Source organism: Anguilla rostrata, chromosome 4 (genome assembly GCF_018555375.3).
Source record: "Anguilla rostrata isolate EN2019 chromosome 4, ASM1855537v3, whole genome shotgun sequence".
Classification (NCBI taxonomy): Eukaryota; Metazoa; Chordata; class Actinopteri; order Anguilliformes; family Anguillidae; genus Anguilla; species Anguilla rostrata.
Window position 1 is genome coordinate 34,302,414 of NC_057936.1, and position 24,181 is coordinate 34,326,594.

The window sequence follows — 24,181 nt, forward strand, 5'->3', positions numbered from 1 at the left end:
GCGGCCCCGGCTATTGGCCATCGTCTTTGGCGACGGGGATGATGTCACGAGCAGCCGCGCCAACGTCTTTGGGAGCCGGGAGTCCCGAGCCGGGCTAAATCACTCCGGGGGGGTTGGGAGGGAGCTGCAGAAATGTCCCCCTCCTGGGTCCGTAAGGCAGTTACAGCTCTCCCTTAAAGAAGGACAAACTTAATAAACAGTGGCATCTTCATTAAGTCGGCCTTATTGAATCACTCTGGAGGATGTCGTGGAGACCCGAGGTGGGCTGTGCGGCGTTCCCCCCCTCCCGTCCACCCCCCCTCCCCCCCACCGCCGCCCTCTCATGCCCGTGCCTCGTTATTTCTCTGGTGCCGCAGACGGAAGCTTGTTTCCACGGTGCGCGGCGACGCCGAATCCCGGCCCCGTCCTGTTGGGGGGGGTGGGGGGGGGGGCGCTCATCGCTTAGCGTAACGGCGGTCGCGCCTGCGGGCGAGAGGAGCAGACTCGGTGGTGGGTAAGGGCCCCTCTGAGGGAGGCGGCGCTGAAACGCTTGCTCTCCAGGCGCAGATAAAAGGATGGCCCGGGCGCGGCGTTAGGCCCTTCATTAACGCTTTGCCAGACGGCTCCCCGCTCCATTTTGTAGGGTTAACGGCTGCATTTTTTTTTATTACTTGGGGTATCAATTAAAAACAATATTGTCTTTATGGCGTTCCTGCCATTTTGTGTCGAGAGGAAGGCGGGTGGAGATGATGTAGATTTTTTTCTCAGAATAGTGAAGTCGTATATGTCTTTTTTTGTCCTTTAAGCACAAGGCAAAGGAATGATGTTGTCTCGTACAGATGGAATTGCTTATAGTCTGTTAGTGTGTGTGTGTATGTATACGTGTGTGTGGGTGCATGTGTGTGGGTATATGTGTGTGTGTGTGGTGTGTCTGTGTGTATGTATGTGTATGTGTGTGTGTGTGTATATGTGAGTGTATGTGTGTGTGTTTGTGTGTGGTGTGTCTGTGTGTATATGTATGTGTGTGTGTGTATGTGAGTGTGTGTGTGTGTGTATGTATGTATGTGTCTATGTGTATATGTGTGTGTGTGTATATATGTATGTGTGTATGTGTGTGTATATGTGAGTGTGTGTGTGTGTGTGTGTATATGTATGTGTGTGTATATGTGAGTGTGTGTGTGTGTGTGTATATGTATGCGTGTGTGTGTGTATGTGTGTGTGTGTGTGTTTGTAGGGCAGCTGCTTGCTGGTACAGTTCTAAATGAAGCCTCTTGGCGAGGCAGCCTCACCCTTGCGCTGTGTCTGCTCACCCTTGCGCTGTGTCTGCTCACCCTTGCGCTGTGTCTGCTCACCCTTGCGCTGTGTCTGCTCACCCTTGCGCTGTGTCTGCTCACCCTCGCGCTGTGTCTGCTCACCCTCGCGCTGTGTCTGCTCACCTTGCGCTGTGTCTGCTCACCCTCGCCTGTGTCTGCTCACCCTTGCGCTGTGTCTGCTCACCCTCGCGCTGTGTCTGCTCACCCTTGCGCTGTGTCTGCTCACCCTTGCGCTGGTCTGCTCACCTTGCGCTGTGTCTGCTCACCCTCGGCTGTGTCTGCTCACCCTGCGCTGTGTCTGCTCACCCTTGCGCTGTGTCTGCTCACCTCGCGCTGTGTCTGCTCACCCTTGCGCTGTGTCTGCTCACCCTCGCGCTGTGTCTGCTCACCCTTGCGCTGTGTCTGCTCACCCTTGCGCTGTGTCTGCTCACCCTCGCGCTGTGTCTGCTCACCCTTGCGCTGTGTCTGCTCACCCTTGCGCTGTGTCTGCTCACCCTTGCGCTGTGTCTGCTCACTCGCGCTGTGTCTGCTCACTCGCGCTGTGTCTGCTCACCCTTGCGCTGTGTCTGCTCACCCTTGCGCTGTGTCTGCTCACCCTTGCGCTGTGTCTGCTCACCCTTGCGCTGTGTCTGCTCACCCTTGCGCTGTGTCTGCTCACCCTTGCGCTGTGTCTGCTCACCCTTGCGCTGTGTGTGCTCACTCGTGCTGTGTCTGCTCACTGGCGCTGTGTCTGCTCACTGGCGCTGTGTCTGCTCACTGGCGCTGTGTCTGCTCACTGGCGCTGTGGCACTGGGAGCGGCGGGCGAGGCGAGGCCCGGCTCTGTAAAACAGCGCAGAGCAGGCTGTTTAAAACGCACCTCACACTCCGCTGCGCCGTCACACGCTCGCGCGGGGACTCGGGAGCGGAAGCGCTGGCTGATTGGGTCCGGAGCGGAGCGGAGCGGCTGGAGCGTGGGGCCCGGGAGCGGGCCGAAACGCGGGGGCGCCTCGTCCGTGATGAGCTCCCCGCCTTGATTGCTTTCGCCGGCGGACGCGACCCGTGTTTTTATTCTTTATTATTTTTTTTTTTTTGAAACATTTGCACATTTTCAATTTATCGCGTGAGGCGGTGCTGTCGGACGGTGGATAAATAAGAGATGAGAGCCCCGTCTGACGCGGACGCGCGGCTGAGGAGGGGGCGGGGGGAACGCGGCTCGCGCCCTGTCTTCGCCGCTCCCCTCTCTCCGATCCGGCCGCTCTCCTCCCTCCGATCCAGTGCTCCCCTCTCTCCTGTGTTTACCGTATCTTGCGGAGAAGGAGCGCTTACTCATCGAAACACCTCCTCTGCCCCTCGGAGCGAAGCGTGAGCACTTTCGCGTCGGCGAGAGGGCGTGAGCGGGACTCGGGAGGCGTCGACGCTGACACGATAAGACTCCGTCGCTCGTCCTGCGCGCGCCTCGTCGGCGGGTAATTAGCGGCTCTCGCGGCTGAGGTCAGGCGCGGCTCTCCGTGTGATTTGGGTAGCCCGGCGGCGGGCGATGCTGAAAGAGCCCTAACGAGGCTGCTCAATGAGGCCCTGATTTGAAGAGCCCTCGCAGACGTCCTCTGGGTCCTGCAGCTGCCTCCCCCGCCCCCGTCTTTAATGGCCTGCTTATTATTTTTGGGCCTGTGTTTTTTTTTTTGTTTTTTTTTTTTACCCCCCGGACGGTCAGAGACCTGGAAGAACAGAAGGAAGTGTGAGGGCAGTGGGGTGGGGGGGCTGAGGTCAGGCTTTTCATTTAAAAAAGCAAAAAAAAGGCGGGAAATACGGTTCCCCTCCCGGTGCGATATGTGGGTTGTTGGGCCGCACCCGTTACCCTAATGTGTCCATGAGGACACGGGCGGGGGCGGGGGTGAGGCGGGCGATCCCCGCTCGCTCGCTCGCTGCCGAAACCCGGAGAGCGACGCCTCGCCAGCGCCCCCCGCGGTGCAGCAGCTGTAAATGCCGCACCGGACCCGCAATCCCTTTCATCTTCCCGGGGGTTCATAACTCACCCTCTCTGCTGGGGTCCCCAGCCGCTCCCCCCCAATCAATAACTCCACGGCAAGAAGACCCTTAAAGCAGGAAACGGAGAGAACATACGAAAAGCATTACCGAAACACAGCCCCGTTCCCAGATGCGTCTCGGTGCTGGTCCCGGGGGGCTCTTCCATTGTAAAAGTCAGTCACATAAATAGTTTGTTCCCCCTGCGGATATAAAAGGAATGGCCCTGATAAAGGCTGCGCGGTCGTAATTCAAACGCAGGCGCCGCTTCGGTGGGATGTAATCATTGGCTTTATATTTTGCTGTAACTGTCAGACTTTATTGTTTGGGTTCATCTGCGAGTGCCGCATTATCATTTCGCCGTTCCTCGGGAAAATGCCAGGAGTCTCTCTCTGATAACGCTGAAGTCTCTGCGTAGTAATTGCGTTGTCATTTTATTTCGTATTAATCTTCTGCAGTGGTACTTTGGTACATTTAAAGGACAAATATTTTAATTAGTCAGATGTGTACATAGTTTCGCTAGCTGTGTGTCAGAGGCCTTATCTTTTGAGTGTCAGTGGTTTTAATTAGTCTTTTGGTTGAATGGTCAAATTGCATTAGAAACTTTGTATTGTCCATAAAATAAGCAGTTTTGTAAACACTATTAAACTTTTTGCACTCTATTCAAATTGGTGATTGAAGTGTGAGGCATTGAAATCTCTGAGTTGGGTATGTATGTGTGAATGAATAAATCCTCTTTTGTTTTGTTCAAAATAAATGTTCAAAATAAGGTGGCACTTCGTCACATGTTTGAATTGTGCCAGGTATTCATAAAACAGCACCTTAAGGGTCAGTTCCCACTATATGTAAGTGAGCTCGACTGGTGAATTATTTATACTCTTTACATTATTCAGGTAAATATAATGTGTATTTATAAAGCTGGTTGTCTAAACTTGTATTGGGCTGATGATTGTTCGGAGTCCACTGCCGCGTGCCCTTTCATAAATAAATAATCTTATACATTTCCCTTGTCTTAAAATCATTAGCACTTGAAAGAGAAAGAGGATGCTGACAAGAGTAACGTTCATCTAGTTAAAGTTTGATTAGACACCCTTAAGACTTGTTAGAGGCCAAGTTGATCAAACTAAGGCAACAGAATCTTGAGCAATTGTGCCTGTGTTTGGCTGGTCTGTTATGGACGTGAAGGAATTTGCTCTCACAAATCTCATGCATTTTTAGGAAAGGATTTGACTGTCTGTCAGAGAGAATGGGTTGGCATGTTACAACTCTGCCTGCAGAAATAAATTACTAAGGTATTCTCTATCTACACTTGTATGATCAAATGGGTCTGTCTTCTCATTGCACAAAAAGAGAAAGGCAATAATGGAATATAATGACACTTCAATGAAAGATAAATGAATGATAAATATGGTTTTCTGCATGCATGCTGTGACTATATAGACAGAAGTGTGTGTGTGTGTGTGTGTGTGTGTCTGGGATAGGTGGCTAATATTTTCCCCACTGGCCTTTCAATTATTGTATGTGGTGGTCCATGTGGTGGTATGTGGACTGGCTATTAGTGGTCCTAGACTGCCGCAAAATGCTAAGACAGTGTTTTATTAGTATGTCATGTCTTTTTTAAATGACCACATTCCAACAGAATGCAGTCTCGTGCAAGTACATCCAGACCTCAACATTCACATTCATTTAATATTACATATGAAGTGCAAGAGTTATGCAAACCTTTTGCACGTAGCCAACTGCACTCAAGTGTTTTTGTGAGTGTAAATGTAAATCGTATTCATTTCACGAGGCTCCTTTGATTCTTTTCCACTTTCCGCCGCCTCTCAATTGCAAGAGCGGCTTCTTAATCTGACGTAGTTCGCTGGGTTCGAAATATCGATCAGATGCTCTTTGACGGGCCTCCGTATAATTCAGCTGCCGGGCCGCGGGGGTATTATTGGACAGCTGTTGTGCTGTACGCTGTCTCTAATGAAATGGGAGCCTTTTTGAAACGCCGTCTAACCCCTGAAAAAGGTTCTATAGCTTTTTCACCAGCCACAGGAACGTCCTGTAGCCTGTACCTCCTAAACTTTGCATTAGCCTGTCCAAAGTAAAGTCTTCCACTCCGTCTGTGGAAGCCTTTCGATTTTTTTTCTGGTAATCCCATCTTTCTACATCACCACGTTGTTCTCCTTCTTTTCTTGTGAAACTTTTATCTTCTTTTCTTTAGCAGCAAGGCCAGCTCGAGTCAAACTGCCGCTCGGCGATAGCGGTCTGTTCTATGTTGTCGTGGTTACGAATGAAAATAATTCCAGGTTTGAAATTGTGTCACGGTGATTAATGCGATGTGAAAAATGTAGGAGTTGCGGTGCATAGTTTAATAGAAATCACGTTTCGTTATGGTGTTTTGTCATTCAGTCCTGTCGTTCAACCTCAGCACTGCCTGTAAGAAAGTTATTTTCGTTAAACCTTTGTACCGCACATTTTTCTTTATTAAGAAAGACGAGCTGTCACATGAAAAAGTAAAGATTTATTACCGAGAGCAGTTAAATCTCTGGCCTAAGCATGCACTCGATTTGTTTTGTCTCGCTCTTGCTTAAAAAAAAATACTTGCTTTGTGCTTAATTGTTTTGCGTACTATTTAATCACCATAATTTTGCATCCCGTTACTGATACATATATAGATCGCTTAATTTACACTTCGGTTTAATTTGCACGTCTCAAAGTGCAAAAAACAAGTCTAAGGGAACAATATGTAGTTATATATATGATTACATAATCTAATCATTAGAGTATTTTTGAGTGCTTGCAGCAGGAAAAGTTGGAAACTAAACCACTGTGTTGATGTGAATGTTTATGTACGTTTGTGCATAGGAATGCTTGGTATATGGGCATGAGCATTCAAAAATCCATGTTTTGTCAGACTTCCAGTGGCCTGTGTAGATGTACGCAGGTGTACATCTCCAGTCAGGTGTATATTTGTGTTAGCCGTGGTCCTGGCACACCTGGAACGTGTGGGGAGATAAGATGGAAAGAACAGATGGATGACATCACACAGTACGTGCCCTTCCTCAGGTGGTTCTTCCTGTTGTTTTTGGGTTTTGTGGGCTTTTTTTTTTCCTTCTATCTTTGAGATCCAGCAGTAATCTTGGGGGCTGTTGACAGCTCCCTGTGTAGCTGTGTTTTGTTTACTTTCTCCTTTGTGTGCTTCAGTTCACCAGCCAACACCCCCCACCCCCCACCCCCACCCCCTCCCCCACGCTAGATAAGCTCTCTCCACCTCGGGGGTTACGGCCGAGCCTCCACCCCCCTTCTCCCGCAGCAGTCCTCCCCAGCTGCTGATTTCATACCCGAATCATGGTGCGGCTTTGGTTCGGTCCGTTTTGCGCCTCTCACGGTTGCCGCTCCAGACCCGGTGCAGCAGCCTGTTTTCGTCCCCGCCCCTATTTGGAGCCCGGCGAGTTGAGGAGCTGTCAATCACCAGCGAGAAATCCCAGGTCAATTTGCTTTGCTGCCAAATGTGTCATATCACTGGCGTCTGGTGTCAGGAGCCCTCATTATGGGGCAAAGGGTAAACCAAGGAAACAGGGCTTCCCTCTTTATTACCTCCATTCCCTGGTGACCCCCCTGCTGCCCCTCTCCCCCCTCCCCTCCATGGCTCAGGGGCACCATCCTGCTGAGTGTGTCCATCAAACAACTGAGGCCTTCATCTAACTTCAACCCCAACCCCTCCCGTCACGACCCCCCCAACTTCCTAAAGACCCGTGCCCATCTCAAAGAGTTTAAATTCATTAAAAACTATCCCTGCCGAGCCTGCAAAGCCACGAGCCGTGTTCCCCTCTGGAACAGGAAGTATTCTGTAAAGGGAGAGCGGCACGGGAGGGGGTCAGCCGTCCCCTGCTGCTGCCAAACTGAAGAGAAAAAAAACGGAGGGAGTGTCACAGGTCAAAACAGAGAGCAGAACCACCAGGCGCCGCATTCTTCGCCTTTATTTTGGTCTGCGCTCTCGACGTTCTCCCGATAAGAAGTGAAAGTAATGGAGCGAAGTGCACATTCCTTCTCTGTGTTATATTAGCATGACATTAGCGAATCGGTGATTGATCGCAGTTACCGAACGGTGACTCCGTTAAGCGCGTTTGCGCTCACGCGTGCGGTACAGTCGGCGCTGTTAACAGGAAGCAGTTTAAGTCCGCCTTCTCGAGAAGGCGCTGATTTACCAAGCGGATTCCCGAGCCAGTGTCTCTCACCCGTGCACCATCAAAGTGGAGTGGAGTAGTTCTCGGAGGTACTGTAAATACAGGCTACACCTGCTGCCGTTGAGCTGATTGAAGTACTTTTCCACAGTGTCTCTCCAGAGTCAGGGCTGCAGCGGCCTCTCTAGTGGAAGCTTAGCCATTGATCCCCGAGTTCTGCACTACAATTACAGCAGCTTGTGTTTTATTGCATCATCTTACGCCGAGGCCTGCATTTGGCTCACCGAAGACACGATTCCTCTCCGTGCCGCGATTCGTATTCGCATCCAGGCCAGGCCTGGGATTTAAAACCACCTGCCGCTCAGAATAGTGTAGCTCTGTTTGTTTGTCAAACTCTTCTTAGCATTTTGATAGCGTTCAAAACGCTTCGCGCTCTCAGCATTTTGATAGCGTTCAACTTTGTATCACCTGAATCCCTAAACAGACTGTTTTTTTTCCCACTTCCACCGCTCGGCAGTAGAAAATCAGGTCATCCAGTATTCTAGGAGGAGAGGGAAGAATAAACGAGCCGCGCGGTGATTTGGAGCGGGTAAACGAATGAATCCCAATGGTAAGTGCCAAGGCCTCCTCTTAAAGGCCCTTTGATCACCTCTGCAGCGATGCATCCTGGGAACTGGTTCAGGCAGCGTTTCTGAAGGGGAAAAAATAGTCGAGTGATTGACACTGACACAAAGTTCAGGCGCAGTGTGAGAGAGCGAAGAGTTGTTTGTCTTTCCCCAGGATCACTATGCAGCCGATGTCTTTGGCAAGGACGCAGTGAAATGGCAGAAGTGCATTTGAGGCATTTGTGGAATCCAACTTAGTGTAAGCCTGTGTCCTGAGCTCCCATAATGCCTGAGTGTTCTGGGCTCAATATAGGGGCTCGTTTCGGTTGCTGTGGATGGATTTCCCTTTTTCAGATACCACAGTGCCGTGAATGGAGCAGCCTGAACTCACCAGGCTTTGTGGGAAACTGATTCCTATCCCAGCTATCGTAATTATAATTATAAACGGGTTGTTTTTACCCTGGATGCTGATTGGCTGAAAGCGTGTTCTATAGCGATTGTAAATCTGATAGAGTAACATTTAATCAAACTGCCCATTTGTAAATGCTCTCATTTCACACGACTGTTACTTACGAGTATTATTGCAAAATAAATGGCGTTGTGTCTTTAGTTAATTGTTACGATGCGTTGTAAACATTTTATAACAGCCATGCAGCGCTGGAGCCCGTGCTGCGTTGTGAATGCACTCACGGCTGCAGGGGTTTGCCGGCAGACCGCTTCTCGTCGTGTCTAACAGCAGCGCCGTAGCCGTGACGGCATCCGCGATACGGCACGGCCTCCAGCGTCGCGTTGCTTAAGGAAACGCCTCGGTGAGGTACCTGAAATTTGCCTCTGTGTTCCGCCCGCCCTGCTTTCAGAAAGCAGTCGGGCGTGGAGCTGGAGCCTGACAGATGTGCTGTAATTATGCTGTAGGTGTGTTGCTGTAGTGCCCTGTTGTATGTTTTGCGCTGGCGTGATGTACTGCTTGTAAAGATCGCTCCCTCACATCACTCATTAAACCGTGAGCGAAGTGGCAGGCCTTGGCGGGTTGCTGAAATTCCCGCCGAATGAACAGCGACAATCACTCATCTTTCAAAGGCTCTGAAGTCTCCTCTTTCAGCCATGCTAACCAGGCCTGTGCTGCTCCTTTGCTCTCTGTCTTGTACCCCATGTCTTTTTTTAATTTAGTTCCCTGAGTGTGCTTTAATGATGGGGTGCCTAAACCTCTGAGCCTCTGTGTCCGTGGAAAATTCATTTATTTAACGTAGCGTGTTCTTTGTCCTATGTGTGAAAGTAAATGACTCGTTTTTTTTCTTTCCGTGCTGCTCTTATTGTGACGACACAGCCCTCTCCTTTGGCTTGTTCATGCCAATTAAAACAAGTCACTCATCACAAATTAAAGGGATAATTCCGTTTCTGGAGTTCAAAAATATGTTATTTCAGTCGTAGTGTATGTTTTTAATTGGCCCAGACACTTTTGGTGAGGGGCGATAATTTTTTTAGACACTTCCTACAGCTTCTGACAGCCTGAGGCATTATATATCTGTGTTGGGGCAATCGTCAGTTTCCACGAAAACACACTTGACTCCAGACCAGCTTGTGCAGCGATGTCTTGCCTTTGAGTGTTGCATGTGTGTATATTACTATAATTGTTTTTCAAAAAATTGCTTTTAATCTTATTTTAATTTGCCAGTGTTTCCTTTGACATGTGCAATTTGAGACCGCTGTGCTCACGGAAAGAAATTCCAGCACAGCACGAAAAATAATTATTTCTAATGGTGAATTAACACTGTGCTGTAAATGTGCTCCTGTGTGCGGCCCCAGGAATCATAACTGCTGGCCCACCGACGCCACGTCCAGCACGAAGGTAGTTTTCCCAGAACGTCTCCCGTCCCAGTGCTAAACCCAGGCCGCGCCTGCTTAGCCTCAGCCGCTCAGCGGGACAGGCGTAAAGTGGGGGCATGGCTGCCGGCCAGCAAGGTACATTGTACTATAGCTAAAAAAAAAAAAATATCTGAGAAAAAAGCTTTTAGTCTCACCGCCCAGGAGAACGTGCACTTAGCGTTTCACCTGTCTGCCCTACGCGGGTCACAGTCCCGGATATTTAATGCGGCCCTCCCCCCTCTCCCCAGGTGTGACCAATAGCATTTCCTCAGTTAATTAGACGGAATGGTTTTTTTAGCGCGGCTTTGTCAGTTGCGATTACGTGTTCTGAACTGACGAGACGGGGTTTGCGTACGGACCCCTGTTTGGGTTTTTAATTTGCTGTCACTGTGTCAGCGTATGCTGATTGTTTTGTCACGCGTGGCGCTTCCTGAAGATCGGGCGGGCACGGGCGAGCCGCGATGCCGCGGTCGCCGTCGCCAGCTCGACCTTGGTCGCATTTATACGAAACGCAATTCGCGACAGAGCGTATCGGTAGACCTGTCAGTCAAGAGCAGGTTCAGCGTTTTACATTTTTAATGGCCTACTCCAGCGTTGGGTGACACCAATCAAAAGAATCAAGGGGGACCTTTTTTTTTCGGAGAGAGAAAGAGAGCGATGAGAGGTGGCCTGAGTTTTTCCACACGGCGCAGGGGATGAAGGGTTCCCAGTGTGTCCCGAGGTCCGGGAGGAGGGCGTCTTACATCCTTCTCGCAGTTTCTCCTGGTGCGAAACGAACAGGGGGAATCCCCAAACAGATAAACCGGCTTAACTCAGGAAACATATGGCGTTCTGCTGTTCTGTTCTGAGGGGGGGGTGAGGGATAAACAGCATTCTAATGGCGTCGGGGGTTGCGGGGTTGAACTCGGGGCCTAATCCCCCTTCACCCCTAGCCGTTGAGTGAAAGGGTTGGCCGGCGGACAATGGAGGGGGGCGGGGCCCGCCGCAGGTGGAGCCGCGAGCCCGGGAGCCTGCGGCCGGGCCGATCCCGGGCCCGCCCCGTCCCGTCCGCGCCGGCGCTCCGTTGTTTGCGCCGCGCTAAGTAGGGCTTAGCGTCCCTCCTGCGCGCCGCCAGCAGGGCTCAGACCCACGGGCCCCTCGGCCAGAGTGACCCTGTTAGGGCTGACCCCGGCTTAGGGGCCCGCTGAGTGATCCGTGTCCCCCATACCCCCCCCCCCCCAGTACACCAGACCTTCACATTCCCAGGCCCCGCCCCCTCGCCCTCCCTGCAGACCGCAGGCCTCTTTAATGAAACCCCTGATGAGCGCGCGCGTTCGTCTGCCTCGTCCCTTTCCTTCACACGGAGCTTACGCGTTCAGCGTTCTCTCTCAGCGTTCTTCCCTCAGTTTAACACGTCAGGGTTTTGCGTATGTGGATGTCACCCCCCCCACCCTCCGCCTCCCCCCCCCAGCCCAGCATATGCCATCACTCTTTAAAAAAGGCTTCGCTCTCCGACACCTGACACAGCGTTACCCCGGGAGCGAGAAAAGCACACGAATACCTCCTCCAATAAAGTCCAACCTCTCGTCCCCATGGCGACAGTTTCCCCCCAGATCACAGGTGCCAAAGACATCATTTCATTTTATCGCTTTTATTTTTTATTTCCCCTTTGCTGCGCCCCCAGATTCCGGTCCGGGTTATTTTCCTCTCTTTTGTGGATGTATTTTTATATAAAATTGACAAAGTTGTGGCCGATCCCCCTGTTCTCTCCCTCCCAGATAGATTATGAGATGAGTGTCTCCTGTTCCCAGAGATATAAAAAGGCCACCCAAAGCCGGTGATCAAAGGCCATCTGTCAGAAGGCTGGCACTTTCATTGTCCCCGCTTGCTGCCGTGGTATTTAAAAGCGAAATGAAAGAGTGTGGATTATTGGAAAAAGTGTTTATCACGGAGCCGCTCCTCTCGGCGGGGGCGCCGCGAGGTGAAGATCCTCCGATAGCGGCGCGCGGCGGTCGGGGACGCGAGCGGGCGCAGGCCCGGCCCGGCGTGGCCGCGGTCTCTCTCTTTTTACCGCCGTGTTCCGGGGGCCGGACGCGTGCGGGGCCCGCGGCGGGCTTGTTTTTTTGTCCTCTTTGTTTCTCAACAGCAATATCTCCGGAGATCTCCAGATAGGGACTCTGCGTTTTTTTGTCGTGAGGTGCCTCTTCCGTAGGGCCTCTGAAGAAAGAACCCGGTTGCGATTCCGTGTTTTTCCACGCGCTGTCGTATCGCAGACGGCCTGTAAAATGCAAAGTTCCGTTATCTGGTCGCTCGGCGCGGTTCTGTTCTGCGTTTGGGGGGCCGGGTTACGCCTGGGGGCAGGGGGGGACTTCCTGCCCTTTTTTGGGGGCTGCAGGTGTACCAGCGCGGTACTGCGCAGTCTCTGGCTCTAGTGTGTACAAAATGGCGCTGCAAAAACTGCTCTTCCGTGGCGTCAGAATGCTTCTCGCAAACCCAGGGGAAGTCCACAGATGACGTCATAGTCTACATTTTTGTTTTACAGTCTGTCGGCACAACCCCTACTTCACCCCCGTGCGCTCCTACGTAAGCCGGGGTGGGGACTACTGTCACCCAGCCTGCACCTCATCCTTCCTCCTTCCCAGAAGTCCTCTGACGGGATTTTTCGTGGGGCTATTTTTGTAGCTCCGCTGCCCCGAGCCTCCTTGAAGGAACTGTCAATGGCTCACTCTGTGTTCCTGCCCCCCCCCCCCCCGGGGTGCTACCCAGTGACCTGTGCTCAGAAGTCAGCCAGCGGGCCCAGTGCGCCCCGTGACATCACCGCGGGGCCCCCGCGGCCGGGTGAAGGCCCGCCTTTGTCCGCCGGACCCCGAGAAGAGGGGACGAAGAAGACGCCGAGGTCAGCGGGGGCTTTGATGCCGTTACATCTCTCCACCCCCTACCCCCCCACCCCATTTTTCACACTGTGCGGTCGAACAACGGCAGCCTGTGAGGGGGGTTGTGGGAAGAGACCGGAGCAGCTGTGGATTTTGAGAATCGGGCGTGGTTCACACGCGCCCTTCCCGGGCGGTACTAGCCTGTTACAAGCGGCGCTTCCGAGAGAAGCGGCCGCCCAGAGGAAGAGGAGCCGCGCCGCGCGCTAACTCTCAGCGCAAGACCACTGCAGACCCCAAAAGGCAACAGGGTCAGACCCTTTATGCATACAATAACACTGGCACCAATCCAGCTTTCCGATGCACGCTTTTGAGAAAAGGGGAATAGACACCACGAATAGAGGAAATCAGTGCTTTTGTTTCTCGCTTTTGATTCCTGCACTCGATTCGCCAAGCCGGACTGTTTCTTTAAAAAAAAAATCAACCTTAACAAAAAGTCGGCCATTTAACGCAATGGATCTGTACAGAATCGGTCACATTTGCAGGCTGAGGGAAGTGTTTTGAAACAAGGCGGTTTGTGAAACTCCACATTTCTGTTGTTTTGCCCATTCTGCATTATTAATTGGTGGCATGCGCTGTCATTTAACCTCATTAACCTCATTAACCAAAGTTCTGCTCGTTATTTTAACACCGGACTCAAGGTTACAGGCCTGTGAGTGTCCTTATTCCTTTGAAGGTTTATTTGTAAATTATACTGGCCATCATTTTGTCCAGCGGTCTGCTCTGGTGACTGTATTTTGGCTATTATTGTTACTCAAGGTTCGTGCGATCCCACTGTATGACAGTACAGAATTGACAAAAATGCATTTACACGCAGAGAAAACTTTACCCTTTACGAATCCTTGAGTTATTTTTGTCAGCGCTTGAACCATCCGCTCGTGTACTGTTTCCACCAGCTTAGCACTTCCAAAGTTGTTTTGATCCGTCTTGACAAGTGTGGGTTTTGTCGGCAAACAGACGAGCACGACGCGCAGACGCCTCTCATACAAAACGAAATTAATGAGAACGAGGCGTCTCCGGGTTCCCTCGTTAAGCTCACGCATGGTTCCCCCCCCCCCCCCCCCGGGATCCGAATCGGAGCTCTGCTCTCTGTCCGGGCGACAAGATCCGAAAACCGCCGGTTCGGTACCCCCTCTCCCCCCTCGCCTAAACTAGACAGGAAAAAGGAAACGGGTAGGATGGAACCGAGATGTCTAAGTGCCTGTCGCAAACCCCTCCCAACCCCCGCTAGCTCCCACCCCCCCAAAATCAAAAATCCCCATGTGAGGATGTTCCCAAACGAACGGGCTGGTGAATGCGTGGGGCTGAGGATCTGCGTGAGGAGTGGGGGTGGATGGTGGAGGTGGGGGGGATGGGGGAGGTGGGTAGAAGGAGACTTTCTCACACGGGGCCGATGTAGCGTTAGCGTCGTTGTCTCCAGCGGCCCCCCTGGCGCGGCGCGGCGCGGCGGGGCTGGAGACGGAGCCCGGCTAATCGGAGCAGACAGAAACAAAGTGGCGTCTGTATCGGGCGTCCCCTACGCCGGCCCTGCGCTTTCTCCCAGCCTCAGAGCCTCAGCCGCCGCGCAGCGGCCGCTATCTGCGGGAGGCTGCTGCCTCCCTGATAGCAGCCGGTCTGAGCCGGGCCCCTGTTTTTAAACAAAGATAGCGCCTGCCGCTGTTCCCACCAGCCCGCTTCTTGCGTCTATCCCGCTCTGTCAATCACTGGGCTACGCGGTTCGTGCCCGCCCTCTTTCTGTGGGAAACTTGCAATTTTTTTTGTTTTGAAAGAAACGCCTTTGTTTCCCCCCGGTCTGGGCGGTCAGCGAGACTAAATATCAGGGCGTTTCGGCAGAGCGCTGTTGACTGCGCCGTTGAGGGTTCCGCCGACGCCCGGTCGCCGCGTCCTGAGGACTCCGTAGATCTCCGCTCGTGAGAAGCTAATGAATCGGGGTGGGCATGGCGAAGGGGGTCCCTCAGTAAATAAATCACAGTTTAATTCTTGCGGTCGGACACGTTTGTACAGCTGCACTGCCTCGGGGGGGGGGAGGGAGGGGGAAGAGGGACTCCCAGATGGCAACCGGAGGACTTCATCAAGCCGGCTTTCCCCCATCACGCTCTCTAAATTAATCTGCCTTGAGAGAGCATCAGGTGGAAACGCTGAAGCACAGCAGCTCTCCTGCCGTGTCTCCTTACAGGAAATGGGAGCCTGACCCCCCCACCGTCCCCCCCTCCCCAAACCCCCCCCCACCCCCCCTCCTCCAAAGCCCCAAAAGTCACTGTTGCTCTTGGATTGTGTTTCAGACAACGGGACGAGAGCATTAAACCTTTCATCGGCCGTGTCTCATGGTGCCTGGAGATGGTGGTTTTTTTTAGGGGTTTTTTTCTTCCTTCAACGGTTAATTTAATTTGCCAGATTATTTTTCAGTATTGGCGAGGGGGGGTGGGAAAAAGCTGGGAGTCGGTAGTGAGGGATGTTGTCAAGGGAAACTGCTGTCATTATCAGTAAAGACTGGCTTAAATATATCACTTTTGTTTGTCCAGTCCCTCCCCCCCCAAGCCTGAATCTTTCAGTAAACTGGTTACAATTTTACACCACCGGCAAATGCTGCAGTTTGTATTCCGTAACTACACAGGCATTCATTTTAATATTAATATCCATGAGGAAATGGTGCCACCAATGATATGATCTTTTCATTTATTATAACTGAAGCCTATGATTATTTTTTTTTCTCCTATTCCATAATGAGAATGCATTAAAAGTACAGGGAATTGTGCATTTATCAGAGCCAGTGTACCAACTGGGCAGTACCAAAAATTAATCAGGCCGACATTTTAATTCATTGTACAAATGAAATGAGAAACTGTTTTCTGGAGATATAAACAAAAAGTTGAACAAAATCTATTAGAACAAGCCTGTCTGTTTACATTTTCAAGGGAAATTCCATTTTCCTCTTAATAACCAAGCTGATTGTAGTTCATATCCACCCATAATTAAAGGGAATTTTGCTGCCTTTAGTTTAATTCATCTAACCTTCAAAGTTTTTTTTTTTTTTTTTAAATTAATGAATCACCTGTTAATAACCAATTTACTAGAAAATTGAATAACAGCCCTACAGACTTCTGTAACTCCAGAATACATAGGAAGTTCTCTTTTTTAATGATGGCATCTCAAAGTGCTGTTGGGTGTTAAACTGTCAGCCATGATAGCTGACAAGCACAGATATCTAGCACTATATATTGGTAATTTCAGTTCAACAGCACATTCATAGGAGGTGATGTGTTAACAGTCTAGAAGCATAAATGCCATATATGAATTTAATTCCCCAGCAGATATACAAACCAGATATATTGCTCCAATATTATTTCAGGGCTTGGAGAGAGACAACTGGAAATACTGTATTTTTTCTATTCTATTCTGTGGAGAAAAAGAATTAAATGTCTGATGCTATATGAAAAGGGTTGAATTCTCCTCTAACTTCCAGGTAATGTTGTTTTGGACTTGTTCTCTTGGATGTTATTTGTTTTACAGTATGTAACAGGATGCATCGAAAAACTTGGTAAGAGTTCAATAGCGTTTTAAAATTATCAGTTTGATCTGACAGAAATTCGTAGAGGACTATCTACCGTTTCTTCTCCGTATGTAATTCATTTCACAAATTGAATTATTTTTAGATGTGTGTCTTTGACCAGTCATCACAGTCCCCTGGATTCCACAGCTGTGGCTTGTTAAGTCTAAAGCACCCTGTTATTACCGCCTCTGGGACTCAGATTGGCTTTGCCTCAGCCGTAAAAGCCAAAAGTCACCGGTTACAATTTTTAATGACTTAATAAGTGTAATTTGCTCTGCAGTCCTCTACAGGTTCACTCTGGTTTCATGTAACAGGTCTTTTGACTGGCCAAAGTTTTTTTTTTTTTTTTTTTTAATGATAATAAATCTTAACATATGTGATTTTTGAGGCAGGGCAATTTGCTGGGGCTATTAAGGTAAATGTCCATCTGAAGTCCTTGTTGTCAAAAGAAATTACCGCCTGGGCTTTCCCATTTGAGAGAACCCAGAAGTGCTCTGTTTACACTGAAGCCATTTTAGCTCTGCATTTTAGAAAAACAGAGCTCCTTCTTCTGAGTAAACACCGTAGGACTTTAAGGATGAAGGACATGAAAAACAGAACAGAGGACTGAATGAGTGCATTTTTTTGGGGGGGGTGGAGGGGGGGGTGGGGGGGGGGAGCTTCCTGGAGCCACCCGGCCCAGGAAAGAAATGAACCAGTGGGTTGAGAACCCGGGGCTTCGCTAGCTGAGAGATGGGTTGAATTAGATTAAGCGGCTTACTGTTGACATGTCTATTGATCTGGGTTCAGTGCGGTTTCCTGTCTCTCCGCCGGCCTCCGTCGGATGGCTGGATACAATAACCGTGCAGCCAGGTTTATGTGGAGCTGGGGACCCCGAGCATCAATTACCGGAGGAGAGCGGTGGCACGGGGAGATAAGGTTAAGCTGCTCTCTGTGTTTAAGACTGCTGGAACCCAAGGAACCGCATTCGCTGCTTAAATGTTCCTCGTAAATTTGATGAAGCTCCATTTGGGCGGTCCCCGCGGTGAGCCGTACAAAGTGCCCTGTTTGTTTACAGGTTTATGTTCCTGGGGCTGGCTGTGATGTCATGGTCAGGACAGCGCCTGTTCCTGGGCGGCCCCTTATTGGGTCGGGAGACGCTGAGCTGGGCGGAGCCACGTGGCTGGAACCTTCACTGTGCTGCACAGTTCATTCAGCACATGGCGTCCAAGTGCCATTTTGTAGAATAAATTAGTAACTGATTTTTAAAAATATATCTGGATCTAGATTGTTCTTGAAAAGCTGGTAGGTGATGCAATGTAACATAGTTTTCTAAGAGGCATTTGGCCACCATCCAGAAAGTGTTTTTCGCATTGGCCCTGGATTAACAAGTCACATACATGTTTGTATCACCACATTTGGTCTCCATGGAGACCTGGGCTTTGCGGTTGTCGGTTGAGCAGACGAAGCGCAATGGTTGGTGTGAAAGAATTTTTGTTTCCTTTTATCTGCCTTGTGTTTTCCCTGCGCAAATCGACGTGCCTGTTGTACAGATAAAGTACACAAACATTTAGGCCGGTTGTTTTGTCCAGAGGCCGTCTCGGCTGATCATTGGCTGTAGTTTAATTTTCTCTTTAACGTAGCCAAGCGATTTTAACGGTGTTAAAATCAACGGCATAAGCTCTGTACCTTCATGTAACGTGCTGCTCTGCCTCCTTGCTCTCTGCAGTGATGGAATATGCTATTCTGGGAAGCCACTGCCACGGGATCTCTCTGTGCTATTAATGAGCTGTGTTACTGCAGTCACAGATTCAAACATGTGGCTGGCTCTCATCATCCTCTTCTGCTCTTTAATAGATATAAAAAAAAATTCCTTTGAATAATGAATGCCTTTATTCCCCAATTTGTTCCAATGTCGAGGACCAGGCCTGAGAAAAGAGTTTTTTTTCGCAGCAGTGGGGAAGGTCAGTGGGGGCGCGTGGGTAGTGTTTTTTAATGAGCATCATGGATTGGTACGCCTTAATCATGAATCATGAGACACGGATCTTCTGATTCATGGTTATTTCATGGTCATCGCTTGTTTTCGGTGAATAATCCGACCTGCGCGCAGCACCCCTCGTACTTTGCATAGGGCATCTTGGTGATGTCACAGCCAGGGACCCCTGAGTCGTGCGCCTCTGTTGGCTCTGTTCTCACCCCAGGAGCCTCACCCCCCGCTCCAAACGCTCCGGTAGCCCGTTAGCCGTCTCTGAAGGAGCTGCGGCCTGTCAGTTCGGCGCACTGCCGCAGGAACCCAGAGAGAAGCCCGCCGACTGCAGCCGCGACCGGCTCGCCCCAGTCACAGCGTGAATCCCGCGCATCTGCCCACCTCTGTGAATCCTGTGCTTCTGTGCAACGACAGAAGCAGAAGAGACACAAAGCAGTGTTCATTCATGTAACTTTTTCCTCGTCTAGCCATCTAGCTTTTTTCATGCTGGTTTTTCTCCGGGCTGTTAGTTGTTTCCTGCTTTTTAGCAGCCGTGAAATGAACGAAATATGTTTTTGACCTTGCCATTTTTGTGTTGCTGTGTGTGGTGAAAATTGAATTGCTGCAGAAATTCAAATCCTTTCTCAACTTTTAAAAAATATATATTTTTTTTTTTTTTTTTTTTTGTCTGTGCTTGAGAATCATAATAGCTGCCACACCTTGACAAGAGCAAGATGTGTTGCTGGATTTTCTCTGGATCCTGATTAAGGCTTCAGTCAGATACTCTCTCAAGAATTAACGGTAACCTGGCATTTCTCTCTTCATAATTTAAGCAGTACGAGCGCGCTTTAACCGTGCTGTTCAAATCCTAACGTAGATTTCTGTTTTGCATGACTAAACACATAATTTTTTTAACGACTGCAGACTGAAATCACCGGCGGCAGTTTGAGTGGGGGGGTGGGCATACTTTTATAGCGCTAAAGTGAGTTTTTGTTGAAGACGGTTGGCACACGGGCGGCTGAGTGGCCCCCTGGCACGGTTAATGGCAGCGAGGCGGGGCTCTAAGTGCACCGGAGGCCACGCTGACATTTCCACCTGCTAGCGGCAGTTAGGCGGCGTGAGCGGAGCTGGTTCCCTCCCAGCAGGTGGCCCCCCAGAGTGAAAGAGGGCGGGTTTGCAGGCAGGACTAGCGCCCCTCTCCCCCCCCCTGCCCCCCCGCCCCACCGCCTCCCCTGTTCGGCTCTCGCTGCGTTAAGTGCTTTTATGACCTGTGATTTTACGGTCATTTCACGGGCGCGGGCGACAGTCATCCCCACCGACAGCCCCGCCGCCAAATCATAGCAATTTTCTGTAAACCGAAAAAAAAAGCTCCGAGGAGTTTTGGCGCTCGCATCCTCGAGAAGCAGCTTCCGCTATCGAGTCGTTAGCGGAAGAAAGTGATTTATTCTGCGTTCCGTTAAAAAAAAGTGGCACGCTCAAAATGCCTCTGTGGCCCGGGGGTTAATATGATAAGGAAGGCTTAGACTTTCATCTGACTGTCTTCCCTCTTACTGTCGAAAATAAATATGGGCTGTTTCATGATGTTTCTTTGTTCTTTGCTAATACTTGGAAAGTGTTTAGATGTCTATTGCCATGCATTAGTATTCTATGCTATGTCACGTATGCATTTGACTCGAATGGCGTCTGTTAAGTTTGACATATCTTGATATAATTGTCATTATTATGCTAATGCGCTGTTCAATAGTGTCAGTTGAACTCGGTGTCAGAGATCGCTGGATGACCCTTTTCTGGTTTGCAGCTTTTCCCAATCGCAATATGAGCACAGAAGAGCTGTGACATCACGAGAGTCCGTGGTAGCCCACACTTTCTACTGTATATATTCGCATCTCAGACGCAGTGTAATGGAGACCGCCCTGTTGATCGTTTCAGCTGTTTATTTACCCTCCTGGTCAGGAGTTGTTGTGGAACACCGGGCTGCGTCGTTTCCTTAGCTTGCTGGGCTGCTTGTGTCTGGGCGCTCCGTGAGTCACACAGGCTGACGAGCAGGGGCCGCTAGCGTCAGCCGCCCGTCTGTTTAAAGAGCGCCGAGCTCACAGCACTGAGAGGGAGGGATTCCGCTGGAAATATGGCCAGATTATTACCGGAACCGATCGTTGCGGGACAGAGGCGCGCTCCGTAAAAAGGTTTTTTTCCGATCGGAGAGATGGAGGTACCGGAGGGATGACGTTCCCCGCCGGACCGTCTGAGCGGGCCGGGGTCCAGTGGCTTTCCGTGTCGTCCAGACGGAATTCCCAACAGAGGCGGCTGGCCTCCGTCTGGCCTCACGAAAGAAAGTGAAGAAAGAGAGAGAGGAATCTTCTTGAAAGCCTCCTGAGCAGTCATCCATTTCCTGGAATTTCACGGGCCGCTTATCTGTCTGATCCCACCGCTTTTCTTCTCTCTTCCCGCGGTTGCGCGAGCTGATTGGTCGAGCTCCAGTCCCGTCAGAACCTTTTCATACAGCGGCGACACAGGTCAGCCATTCCGAAATGCCAAATAATTTCATTAACGGTGTTTGAAAACCCAAAAGAGGGTGACTCTGTAATTGATAATAGCTGTTGCAAAACAAATCATTTCTTTTCTTGTTTTGTCGGCATCGTTGCAAATTAAATTCACGTCTGGCAAAGAAAGTGTGAAAAGAAAAAAAAATGGACTAAAGAGAATGACAGAAAGGTGGGGGAGGGGTGCAGAAGAAGACCTGCTTCCCCTTATTGCAAAAAAAAAAAAGTCTTCTATTATATAGCCACTGGAGCCAGCAGGAGGGATGGGGTCAATTTTTCCTCCATGAAAGGAAAGTAATTTTCCATCAGCTTTGTAAAGACAGGCGGCCATGTTAGTGCAGGTTTTCACTGTTTTTCTAATGATCAACTCTGTCATATCCAGAGAAGAATGGCCAGCATGCTTTTCACCAAGGATTATTCCAGACCTATTGATTCCACACTATTCTCATGTAATGGATGGTATTGCCCCCCCAACTCCCACCCCAGTGTGTTAGTACAAATAATTATTAATCAATATGCACTCAAGTCTTAGTTTGGAATATCATTTCGCCGCATGATTTATTCTCCACGCAGTGTGGACCCTGCTCGGGCTGTTTGCGACTCTTTGCAAAGACAATCAATTGAACCAATCAGCTAAAGACCCTCAATTATAACCAATAATTTAGAATAATGACAACTTGTATGGCTCCGGTCTCTCAGATGTGCACTTCCTGCATGGGGCTCGACATCAATAGTATCGAGCTTCCTGATTGGGAAACATAATTTTCATCTGATGTGTCTGCTTAGTTTACTTGTTTTTTATGCAGTGGGCCCTCGTCTGTTTTCTTGTTTGCATTGTTTCATCACTGGTATGAGCAGGGTGGAAAAACAAGATGAATTAGGTATTTATTGCTTAATGTACAACACCAGTCTCATGGCTGGCTCCAGCCCACAAAATTATCGGAAATTCTATTTTAGCCTAGTTTCTGTCTTAAAAGGTCATTTTTATTGTGTGTTCCCATGCTCGTCCAGTTCACAAATAAAACACATTATGCAAACAAATACTGGCTTACATTTAACAGATAAACTGTTGCCTAATACCGTTTGTGGCTTTGGCAGAAACTAGCAGAATTCTTTCTACATAGGCCAGAAAAGGGCACGCTTCTTTTACAGAAAATGGCAACCAGGAGTGAAACCAAGGAAACAAAAGTTAGCGTGGGCTAAGCAGGCCTCTGAGGTGCTAAATCAGCAATATGAAGGACATCCAGACTTCCTGTCATACTGGAATTCATTATGCTGAATGAAGCTAAAATGAAGATAAAAGATCTCACAGCAGATCTTTGCAAGTAACCACACAAAATGGAAGCAGTGTGAACTTAACACTCCTGATGAAAATCTCCAAGCAAAAACACCCCAAAAATCTCTGCCCGTGCTATTATGCCACAGTGATTGTGTACTGTATAGACCAGCATGGAGTTCCACTGTGAGAAATATTCTCCTTCATGATGGAGCCAGGCAGTAGGTAGATATTCACCACAAAGGTCATGGGTATTTTCAGAAGGACTGAGTGTAGCTCGCAAATGACGTCAGTGACCTGCCAGCTCATCCGACCATTTATGCAGTGATCCGCCCCTGTTGCCATCTGCAGATGTGCTGAGAGTAAAAAAAAACGACAAGAGTTTTATTGGGGCATTAGATGCATCTCCTGAAACTGGAATTCAGTAAACTGTACGAGAGCCATAAGAGTGTCTAAAACTGCTAAAAGTTGTTCTCAGCCATCAGCCTGGGGAAGTAACACGACTCGACATCGAGTTAATATCAAAATCGCCCATCTGGTCTTTGAGTTTTAGGGCGCGGAAATGTTCTCCTGGAGCCTTGCGGCGAAATGTCACCGATAGCGCGTCGCGGAACGTACCTGCCGTTTGACATTTCTGAGGGCGTAGAGGAGCCCGTGACTCACGCCGGGGCGGACGCGGCCGTCTGACGCGAGCGGCGAAGCGGAGTCTTCGGCTGACGCCTGGGTTTGACTGAAAGGGGATGAGACGGAACGGGCGGCGCCCCTGTCCTCTGCCGCGGTCGGCTTTCGGGAGAAGGCAGAAGCCGCGGCTCGCGCGTCTAACGTAAATGAATCAGAAGGTTTTTCAAATGCGTCGCTTGACCGCGAGAGAGATGGACCTGAAGCGCTTTCACGGGGCACCGGCTGCTAAGGTACGAACCCCCTCAGGGAAATGCAGTGAACCACTACCACTACCCTCCCACCCCCACCCAAAAACCACCTGCCGCCTGCGTGCTCTGTGTCCTCTGCGCTCTTTCCCTGCTGAGAGTCTGTGAGTATTCCTCCGTTCCCAGCTGGAAGGTAGAGGAGGGAAACCTGCGCGGATGTGGAGCCGCGTGTGGGCTGAGTGAGGTGGAGGAGGGTCCTCTCTGGGGCTCGGTTAAGCTGTCGGAAGAGTGGGGGCCCATCCCGATATTTCCCATTTAGGGAGCCCCAGAGGCAATCGGAGGCCTGGGGGGCCCCGGAGGTCAAGCCTGGGGGGGGGGGCGGTTGACCCGGGGCCTTCCCCTCGCGGGTGCAAACGCACGGGCACGTCCAGGAAGGCCCAGTGAAAACAAAGCAGCGGACTGGGCCTCTGTGGCGCGCACAGACACGTTCCCACTCTCCCATAGAAACGAGCGAGTTTCTTTCTTTCCGTCCTCCCTGCGTTTTTTCTTCTTCTCACCAGCTCGTGAGGTGGAGCCGCTGGTGGGTGCGAGCGAGGGAAACCCCCGGGGAGGACAGAGCAAGTTATTTGGGGGAAGGGGGGGTGGGGAGGTTAGTGGGCCAGCTGGCGAGAGCTCGGTCAGGCAGGGGCTGCTCCGTGCCAGAGGATTAGGCCTTTGTAGTGCGGGCACATCTGCCCTGGCACCCAGCAGCCCTGGATCTCTGAGAAAGGGCCACGCCTGCCCTGCTTGGCCCTCACCAAACAATCCCTGCTTCAGCCGGGCCTCACCGGGGCCAAAAGGCTCCTTCTGGCAGTGAGGACAGGTGGGGGGGGGGAGTGGGGAGCTGGTACGCTTTCGGTTTGGGGACTCCCTTTGTTTGCTGACTCCCTGTTGCTAGTTTCACTTTCTCCTTTGGTTTTCTGAGCAGCGTCGGTTTGCAAAAGCAAAGGGAAATTCACATCCCAATATAAATGGAAAAGTTCACAGTTCATATTATTTGTGGCTATTGGCAGAGTTATGTGTCAGAGGCTCGCATCAGTCACGACTGTATAATATATAAAATCTACCATCTGGGGTGTCATTGTTCTTGATTTTACTGCATTGATGGATATGTGCTGC

At 50.2% G+C, this 24,181-nt stretch overlaps 1 protein-coding gene across 7 annotated transcripts in view; it reads left to right on the forward strand.

The window, feature by feature from the left end:
• pard3aa (par-3 family cell polarity regulator alpha, a) overlaps positions 1 to 24,181 on the forward strand; it is a 383,309-nt gene that overhangs the window by 321,990 nt on the left and 37,138 nt on the right. The window lies entirely within an intron of this gene.